The sequence below is a fragment of the Staurois parvus genome, unplaced genomic scaffold, assembly GCF_062004578.1.
Source record: "Staurois parvus isolate SC_StPar_1 unplaced genomic scaffold, SC_StPar_1.0 ptg001349l, whole genome shotgun sequence".
In the NCBI taxonomy this organism is placed as follows: Eukaryota; Metazoa; Chordata; class Amphibia; order Anura; family Ranidae; genus Staurois; species Staurois parvus.
Window position 1 is genome coordinate 2345357 of NW_028319145.1, and position 9644 is coordinate 2355000.

General features: G+C 41.2%; 1 protein-coding gene across 3 annotated transcripts in view; it reads left to right on the forward strand.

Moving 5' to 3' along the window:
- The window catches only part of OSBPL2 (oxysterol binding protein like 2), a 149146-nt gene that overhangs the window by 43904 nt on the left and 95598 nt on the right, over positions 1–9644 (forward strand). The window contains exon 1 of one of the 3 annotated variants that reach the window (XM_089661520.1): positions 8345–8455. The exons of the other annotated variants lie outside the window; for them this stretch is intronic. The gene's annotated coding sequence lies outside the window, so the exon portion shown is untranslated. Of the gene's footprint in view, positions 1–8344; positions 8456–9644 lie in introns of those variants that run through there. 3 annotated transcript variants of the gene reach the window in all.

Sequence of the window (9644 nt, forward strand, 5' to 3'; positions counted from 1 at the left end):
TTCTTTTTACCCCCTTCCTGCCCAGGCCACTTTTCAGCTTTCAGCGCGATCACACTTTGAATGACAATTGCGCGGTCATGCAACACTGTACCCATATGAATTTTTTTAGCATTTTTTTGAGGCAGATAAAACTTTATTTTGGTGGTGTTTATTCACCACTGGGATTTTTATTTTTTTTGCTATATAAATGAAAAAGTCCACAAATTTTGAGATAAAGTGTATTTCTTATAGAATTTTGCAAATAAGTCATCTTTCATCATAAATCTTGGCCAAAATGCATTCAGTTATCTTTTTAGTAAAAAAAAACCCAAATTAGAAAAATTATAATTTTTGGTTATAAACTAAACATGTTTTTACATTTTTATTTTATCTTTTTTTATATTATTATTTGTTTTTTTTTTTTTTACATACCGTCACTTTAGCAGTCCAATGTCACCATAATGACACTGTACTACTTGTGGGGGGGGGTGATGAAGATTTTTTTTTTTTTTTTTTCTTTTTTTGTACACTGATTGCTTTTGGTGTAGGAAATGTTTTTTTTTTGGTCAAAAAAAGTCCGAAAACGCCAGTTTGCAGTGTTTTGCCGCATTTTTCAGCGTAAGGCTCCATGCACACGGAGCATTTTGATAACGCTGGTAACATTAGCTGTGTAAAGTCACATTAAAAGCGTGAGTTTTTCAGATTTTTTGTAGCGGTTTCGCATTAGCGTCTAGCGGTGTCTTGACGCGTTTGTGTATTTTAGTTGGTAAAAAAAAACATTTTTTGGGGGGGGGTCAAAAAAAGTCCAAAAAGGCTGATTTGCAGCGTTTTACCGCATTTTTCAGCATTAGAGCTAAAATACTCTCATAGAATCCCACTAGTTCTGGTTTTTTTTCCAGCCAAAAAACGTTGATTCCAGTCTATGTGTGTATGGACACATAGAATAACATGCTGGGAGGGTTACTGGCTATAGAAAAAAGCATCAAAAGCCAAAAACAGCCGCTGTAAAAATGTCCCGTGTGCATTCCATCACCAATCTTGTCTCCAAATATCACCCAAACTGTATTCTCTGCTTCTCACACGATCTCCTGCTCTCTAGCTCCCTTGTCTCCCTTGTCTCCTCCTCCCATGTTTGTCTCCAGGACTTCTCCAGAGCTTCCCCCATCCTCTGGAATTCTCTACACCAATCTATCCGACTATTGCCTGCTCTGCTCACTTTTAGGCGATCTCTGAAAACCTATCTCTTCAGGGAAGCCTATCCTGCTCTCAGCTAATACTGGAATCTTCTATTCCTCCTATCAGTCCATCACCCACAGTTACTACCTTTTGTACCACTAGCCCCTCCCTCCTAGATTGTAAGCTCCTAGGATCAGGGCCCTCCTAACCCTCTTGTATTGAACTGTATTGTTGCTGTATTGTCTCCCGTTATATTGTAAAGTGCTGAGCAAACTGTTGGCGCTATATAAATCCTGTATAATAATAATATATAAATCCTGTATAATAATAATATATAAATCCTGAATAATAATAATAATATATAAATCCTGTATAGTAATAATATATAAATCCTGTATAATAATAATATATAAATCCTGTATAATAATAATATATAAATCCTGTATAATAATATATATATAAATCCTGTATAATAATATATAAATCCTGTATAATAATAATAATAATCATATATAAATCCTGTATAAGAATAATATATAAATCCTGTATAATAATATATATATAAATCCTGTATAATAATAATATAAATCCTGTGTAATAATAATATATAAATCCTGAATAATAATATATAAATCCTGAATAATAATAATATATAAATCCTGTATAATAATAATATATAAATCCTGTATAATAATAATAATAAATAAATCCTGTATAATAATAATGATATATAAATCCTGTATAATAATAATATTAATAATATATAAATCCTGTATAATAATAATAATATATAAATCCTGTATAGTAATAATAATAATAATAATATATAAATCCTGTATAGTAATAATATATAAATCCTGTATAATAATAATAATAATAAATAAATCCTGTATAATAATAATGATATATAAATCCTGTATAATAATAATAATATATAAATCCTGTATAATAATAATAATATATAAATCCTGTATAATAATAATAATAATAATATATAAATCCTGTATAATAATAATAATATATAAATCCTGTATAATAATAATATATAAATCCTGTATAATAATAATAATAATAATATATAAATCCTGTATAATAATAATGATGAGGACTTATTGGAAACAAAACAGTTCGCACGGCACATGCAAAATAAAACTAGGAGCTGCGGAAACCACGAATGGTAATGAATAATAAATCCTAAAAATGAAAAAAACATTCCTCTACTTAATTTTGATGCTAATTTTAGGGGGAATCAGGGGTGGACTGACCATTCGAGCACTCGGGCACTGCCCGAGGGCCCCGGGACAGTAGGGGGCCCCTTGAGATGCCCCTGGTACCTTTCATTGGCTTATTCAAAGGCTTGTTTGGGTGTGGGCAAGGACACAGGGGCCCCATTATCCCCTATTGCCCAGGGGCCCCATGTGTTGTCAGGCCGCCTCTGGTCAGAGGAGAAATGAAGCTGTTCCTTTTTATCTGTCACAAAGGTATTGTTCTTCTCTGAGAGTCATTGGCTGCTGAGGATTGAGAATTCGACCTGCAGGATGTTGGCCCATGTGACTAGTTATTGCAGATGTAATTGGCTGTGTGTAGTGACAGTGCTATACAACACATATTTCTACCATAAAATATTGCCCGAGGGAGGCTGGAAGTAGCAGAGGAGCTGGTCTTACAAGGCTTGTGATTCACATCTAATTGACATTTGTACATCAAGCAGGTCAGATTGCAGGAATTCCAAGGAGATTATGGCCCTGCGGTGTAAAGCAGCAAACTAGCCTGGCTGCTTCTATTTAAAGAGCAGGAAAGTCTCGGCGCGGCGCTCGTAAAGTCGGCACGTTGTACGCTGAGGCCGCCATTAGTGTTTCTGCATGTGTTGGGGTGCATGACAGTGTGATCTGACATTTATAACCATGAAATCACTTAGGGTGAGTTCATGGAGTTTTATAGTGGCGTTCATGAAAAAAAACAATGGTGCGTTCTGTACTGTCCCCATGTGTGCTACGTCACCTCCTCATCTGAGAACTACAAGGGACCACAGAACACCTTTTATGTATTTCTGCCTGGAGTTTGCATGTTCTCCCTGTGCCTGCGTGGGTTTCCTCCGGGTACTCCGGTTTCCTCCCACTTTCCAAAGACATGCTGATAGGTTAATCGGCTTCTTTCTAAATTGTCCCTTGTATGTATATGTATGAATGTGAGTTAGGGACCATAGATTGTACACCCCCTGAGGGTTGGGGACCTTAGATTGTATTCCCCTTGAGGGTTAGGGACCTTAGATTGTACTCCCCTTGAGGGTTAGGGACCTTAGATTGTATTCCCCTTGAGGGTTAGGGATCTTAGATTGTACGCCCCTTGAGGGTTAGGGACCTTAGATTGTACGCCCCTTGAGGGTTAGGGATCTTAGATTGTACGCCCCTTGAGGGTTAGGGACCTTAGATTGTACGCCCCTTGAGGGTTAGGGACCTTAGATTGTACCCCCCTTGAGGGTTAGGGACCTTAGATTGTACGCCCCTTGAGGGTTAGGGACCTTAGATTGTACACCCCTTGAGGGTTAGGGACCTTAGATTGTACGTTCCTTGAGGGTTAGGGACCTTAGATTGTACCCCCCTTGAGGGTTAGGGACCTTAGATTGTACACCCCTTGAGGGTTAGGGACCTTAGATTGTACACCCCTTGAGGGTTAGGGACCTTAGATTGTACGCCCCTTGAGGGTTAGGGACCTTAGATTGTACGCCCCTTGAGGGTTAGGGACCTTAGATTGTACGCCCCCTTGAGGGTTAGGGACCTTAGATTGTACGCCCCCTTGAGGGTTAGGGACCTTAGATTGTACGCCCCCTTGAGGGTTAGGGACCTTAGATTGTACGCCCCCTTGAGGGTTAGGGACCTTAGATTGTACACCCCTTGAGGGTTAGGGACCTTAGATTGTACGCCCCCTTGAGGGTTAGGGACTGATGTGAATGTACAATATATGTGTAAAGCGCTGCGTAAATTGATGGCGCTATAGAAGTACCTGAAATAAATAAAAATAAAAACATTCCGCCATATTCAGTAGGTGGTAGTGCCCGCTGAATGCTCCGAGAGGTTGCATGGTCGCAAAGCCATGTGGCCGCACATGTGTACACCCCCATCCACTGTCTGCTGTCCACCACTGTAAACAAACCCTAGGAGGAAATTTCCCTCATTATGGAGACAAGGAAAGTAATGCGAAATCTCCCTGAAAAATAGTAAATGACAGGAGGTATAACCCTTCCTTACTTATTCATATAAATCAAAAACCGTTCTGTCTTTAGATCCTCGGACTTTGTTGCTTCTTCGTCTATTGCTGACCCGGCCACTAGATCATTACTGTTCTGATCTCTGTACTGTTTCATATGACCGTATCTCTCACAGCTCCCCCCCCCCAGAGCATTCCTTTTACATCCTTTCACATGTCCGCTAGAAGAACGTGGAGGAGTGATATGTGATCCATGAGTGTGAAGTTGACATCCATTACCTCCATTGGCTGCACGCTCTTAGCATCATTTAACAAACTGACCTCTATTCCCTTGTTTACCTAGAAAGTGCTCAGTGACTGCCAAGCTGGAACAGCCTGGAAATCTTCTGTAGTAAACCTTTCCTGGAATGAAACTGGTACATCTGTCAGGATTCTATTCATGTAGAAATCATTTGGTTTTATCAGTTACAAAACCTTTCCTACAGCTATAATCTCATTTGTTGTGTTCAGATTCTGCAGGGCTAGGTTTAAAAAATAACAAACATGTCTATACTTACCAGATGTATGCAGTGGTTTTACACAGAGCAGTCTGGATCCTCCTTCTCGGGTCCCCAGCAGGCTCTCCTGTCCCCTCTTTCCTGTCGGGTGCCCCCACAGCAAGCAGCTTGCTATGGGGGCACCCGCTGCTCCGTGTGTCCATTCACACACAGAGCCATAGCTAGGTCCCACATCCCTCTCTCTTTAGCTCACTGGCTGTGACTGACAGCAGTGGGAGCCAATGACTCCCGCTTTTGTCTCAGCCAATGGGAAGAGGGAATCTGAGACTCCAGTACACATCGCTGAATCGAGAGGGGGCTTAGGTGAGTATTGGGGAGCCATAGCTAGGCCCTGCATCCCTCTCTCTTCTCATTGGCTTACTGGCTGTGATTGACAGCAGTGGGAGCCAATGACTCCCGCTTTTGTCTCAGCCAATGGGAAGAGGGAATCCGAGACTCCAGTACACATCCCTGGATCGAGAGGGGGCTTAAGTGAGTATTGGGGAGCCATAGCTAGGCCCTGCATCCCTCTCTCTTCTCATTGGCTTACTGGCTGTGATTGACAGCAGTGGGAGCCAATGACTCCCGCTTTTTTCTCAGCCAATGGGAAGAGGGAATCCGAGACTCCAGTACGCATCGCTGGATCGAGAGGGGGCTTAGGTGAGTATTGGGGAGCCATAGCTAGGCCCTGCATCCCTCTCTCTTCTTCTCATTGGCTTACTGGCTGTGATTGACAGCAGTGGGAGCAAATGACTCCTGCTTTTGTTTCAGCCAATGGGAAGAGGAAGACTGAGACTTCATCTTTTTTTTTTTTTTTTTTTTTTTAATTTTAATTTTGGCATGGGAGTTCCACTCAAAATCCATACCAGACCCAAATGGCTTGGTATGGATGGATGGGAGGGAGGGCCCAACGCCATTTTGTTTGATTTATTATGGTGCCGGTTTTTAAATGTAATTGCCACTTTTTCTTCACTATAGCTCAGAGATTCAGCTGTCACTGAGCTAAAAGAGAGAAAGTTTTCCTTTAGTTTATTTCCCTGAGTTAAGAGATACAATGTTTCCTTTTAGTTTCTTAAAAGAAACAACATTTCTGTTAACTGTGGGGAAAGTGACAGCTAATCTTGTGAGCTATTGTGAAGCAAAAAAAAAGCCGGAAACTGCATTTAAAAATTGGCACTGACATACACTTTGTATTGCGAAAAAAATTAGTAAACCCAGGCATTATTTTCAATGGATTTTCATTCGTAAACCGAAAATTACGTTAACCGAGGTGTTTGTAAACTGAGGCGTGCCTGTTTCCCCAAAGTGTGATGCAGACAGCACTAGAAAAGTTGGGAAAGGGCCACGGAGTATGTTACATACTCTTCTACTTCAGAGAGATCGATTGCAATTCCTGGCACAAGTCAGTGTAGATCACATGACCAGCGGGCACTGTATGGGCACAGACTGCGGGAGGGGGGAGTTCGAACCGATCAGCCTGGCACTGTATGGGCACAGACTGCGGGGGGGGGGGGGGCTCGAACCGATCAGCCTGGCACTGTATGGGCACAGACTGCAGGAGGGGGGGAGGAAGTTTGAACCGATCAGCCTGGCACTGTATGGGCACAGACTGCGGGGGGCTCGAACCGATCAGCCTGGCACTGTATGGGCGCAGACTGCGGGAGCGGGGCTTGGGGGGGAGATCGAACCGATCAGCCTGGCACTGTATGGGCACAGACTGGGGGAGTAAGGGGGGGACCGATCAGCCTGGCATTGTATGGGCACAGACTGGGGGAGTAAGGGGACCGATCAGCCTTGCACTGTATGGGCACAGACTGGGGGAGTAGGGGGGGGGGAGCTCGATCCGATCAGCCTGGCACTGTATGGGCACAGACTGTAGGAGTAAGGGGGGGGGGGACCGATCAGCCTGGCACTGTATGGGCACAGACTGTGGAAGTGAGGGGGGGGGCCGATCAGCCTGGCACTGTATGGGCACAGACTGGGGGAGTAAGGGGGGGACCGATCAGCCTGGCACTGTATGGGCACAGACTGTGGAAGGGAGGGGGGGGGACCGATCAGCCTGGCACTGTATGGGCACAGACTGTGGAAGGGAGGGGGGGGGGGACCGATCAGCCTGGCACTGTATGGGCACAGACTGGGGGAGTAAGGGGGGGGGCCGATCAGCCTTGCACTGTATGGGCACTGACTGGGGGAGTAGGGGGGGGACCGATCAGCCTGGCACGGTAAATACTCTACACTCACAGACAATTGATTGTAATGTCCTGGGTGGCCGTTCTTTCCCTGAGCGCTGTGTCAATACCTGTGTGACGTGACATGGCCCCGCCTCCCAATGTCTCCATGACTAATGTTTGTTGGATTAATCATTACATAGAAAGGAATCCTGTAGTATAGAATTTGTGAGATCCCAATCCTTCATTTAAATGTGTATTACTTTGACATTCTGTGTTGATTTTCCCTTCCTATTGGACTTATGAGTAACCTTGCAAGTCTGTCTATATTTCTGATATAGAACAAGATACAAGATGCATAGAAATGCACAAAATATCATAAAAAGAAGTCCCCAGCAGACTGACTGACTGTCTTTCTGGGTCTGCCTGAAAGGTAGAATTTGGGAGACTGATTTTGCACTGTTTCCCTTGATCTAGCCCCAGGCTCAGTGATCACTCAGACTGTACACAGTAACTGTGGCAGCTCACACAGTGCAGAGATGAAGCTGCAGGGGGCTGATCTGTGTGAGACAATGTGTACTTACAATCAAGAATATGAAAGCTCATTGCTGGTCCTGGATGATGCCTTAGTTGAGTTGGTGTTGGGTTTATGGGGGGGGGGGGGGGGAGCGGCAGGAAGATGAAGGGGGGTACTGTGATTTCTTTTAAGACACCTGTAAAGCGTGCTCTTGGCGTGCTTCCAAGAACCCAGGAGCAGAACTTGCCACGTTTTAGCTGACAATGGGGGAGATTTACTAAAATGAAGAGTGCAAAACTTGGTGCAGCCGTGCCTGGGAGCCAATCAACTTCTAGCTTCATCTGTTCAATGAAGCTTTGACAATAAAACCTGGAAGCTGATTGGTTTCTATGCCGAGCGGCACCAGATTTTACACCCTCCAGTTGTAGTAAATCGCCCCAATAGGGTCACTCTGTGATTTCAGGTTATACGTCCGGTCCAATGTGGGAAGTAGGTGCTGAGAACATGACCGCCATGTCTGTCCACACCTCCCTAGAATGGAGACGAGTGACCTTTCTAAGCCTTTTGTGTGCAGCGTGTGGCTCTGTCCCCATATTTCATGACATTCCTGCCTTTGCCGCATTGTATTGCTGGGTTGTCGGCAGCGCGGGGCTTCCCTTTGTCTAGTTGCTAAGAGAGTCCATAGAGCTAAAATGCCGACCTGGCAACAGTTGGTGCTCACAGTCCTGCACATACCTGCTCCGCCTGCCTGGCTACACCTGAACTTCCACATTCTATTCAAATCACCTGAACACACACAGCCCCATCAGAGAGCAGGGCACACACTACCGGCCAGCGTGTCCTGGACTCGGCCTCCTCTTCAGCCTGGACAGGTAAACTGCCTCTTCACAGTCCCTTCCATTGGACTAGGACTTTCCTGCTTTCTGCCAAGTCCCTACACAGGTGTCTTCTTACCTGTATGTCATGTCTGTGTCCGTGTGAGATACAACCTACAGTGGTGGGGCAGAGGTGGGGAGAGCTGTGGGAGCACCCATAGTATATACTCAGGGTTATCCACGCCGTCTCTTTGGTCTTCAGCCTTTCATTGGTCTTCAGCCTTTCATTGGTCGTTAGGCTTTCATTGGTCGTCAGGCTTTCATTGGTCTTCAGGCTTTCATTGGTCACTATTATTATTATTATTATTATACAGGATTTATATATTATTATTATTATACAGGATTTATATATTTTTATTATTATACAGTATTTATATATTATTATTATACAGGATTTATATATTAATATTATTATTATACAGGATTTATATATTATTATTATTATTATACAGGATTTATATATTAATATTATTATTATACAGGATTTATATATTATTATTATACAGGATTTATATATTATTATTATACAGGATTTATATATTAATATTATTATTATACAGGATTTATATATTATTATTATACAGGATTTATATATTATTATTATACAGGATTTATATATTATTATTATTATTATTATACAGGATTTATATATTATTATTATACAGGATTTATATACTATTATATACTATTATTATTATTATACAGGATTTATATATTATTATTATTATTATTATTATTATTATTATATTATTTATATATTATTATTATTATACAGGATTTATATATTATTATTATACAGGATTTATATATTATTATTATACAGGATTTATATATTATTATTATTATTATTATACAGGATTTATATATTATTATTATACAGGATTTATATATTATTATTATACAGGATTTATATACTATTATATACTATTATTATTATTATACAGGATTTATATATTATTATTATTATTATTATACAGGATTTATATATTATTATTATTATACAGGATTTATATATTATTATTATTATACAGGATTTATATATTATTATTATTATACAGGATTTATATATTATTATTATTATACAGGATTTATATAGCACCAACAGTTTGCTCAGCACTTTACAATATAACGGGAGACAATACAGCAACAATACAGTTCAATACAAGAGGGATACTTATATAGCGCC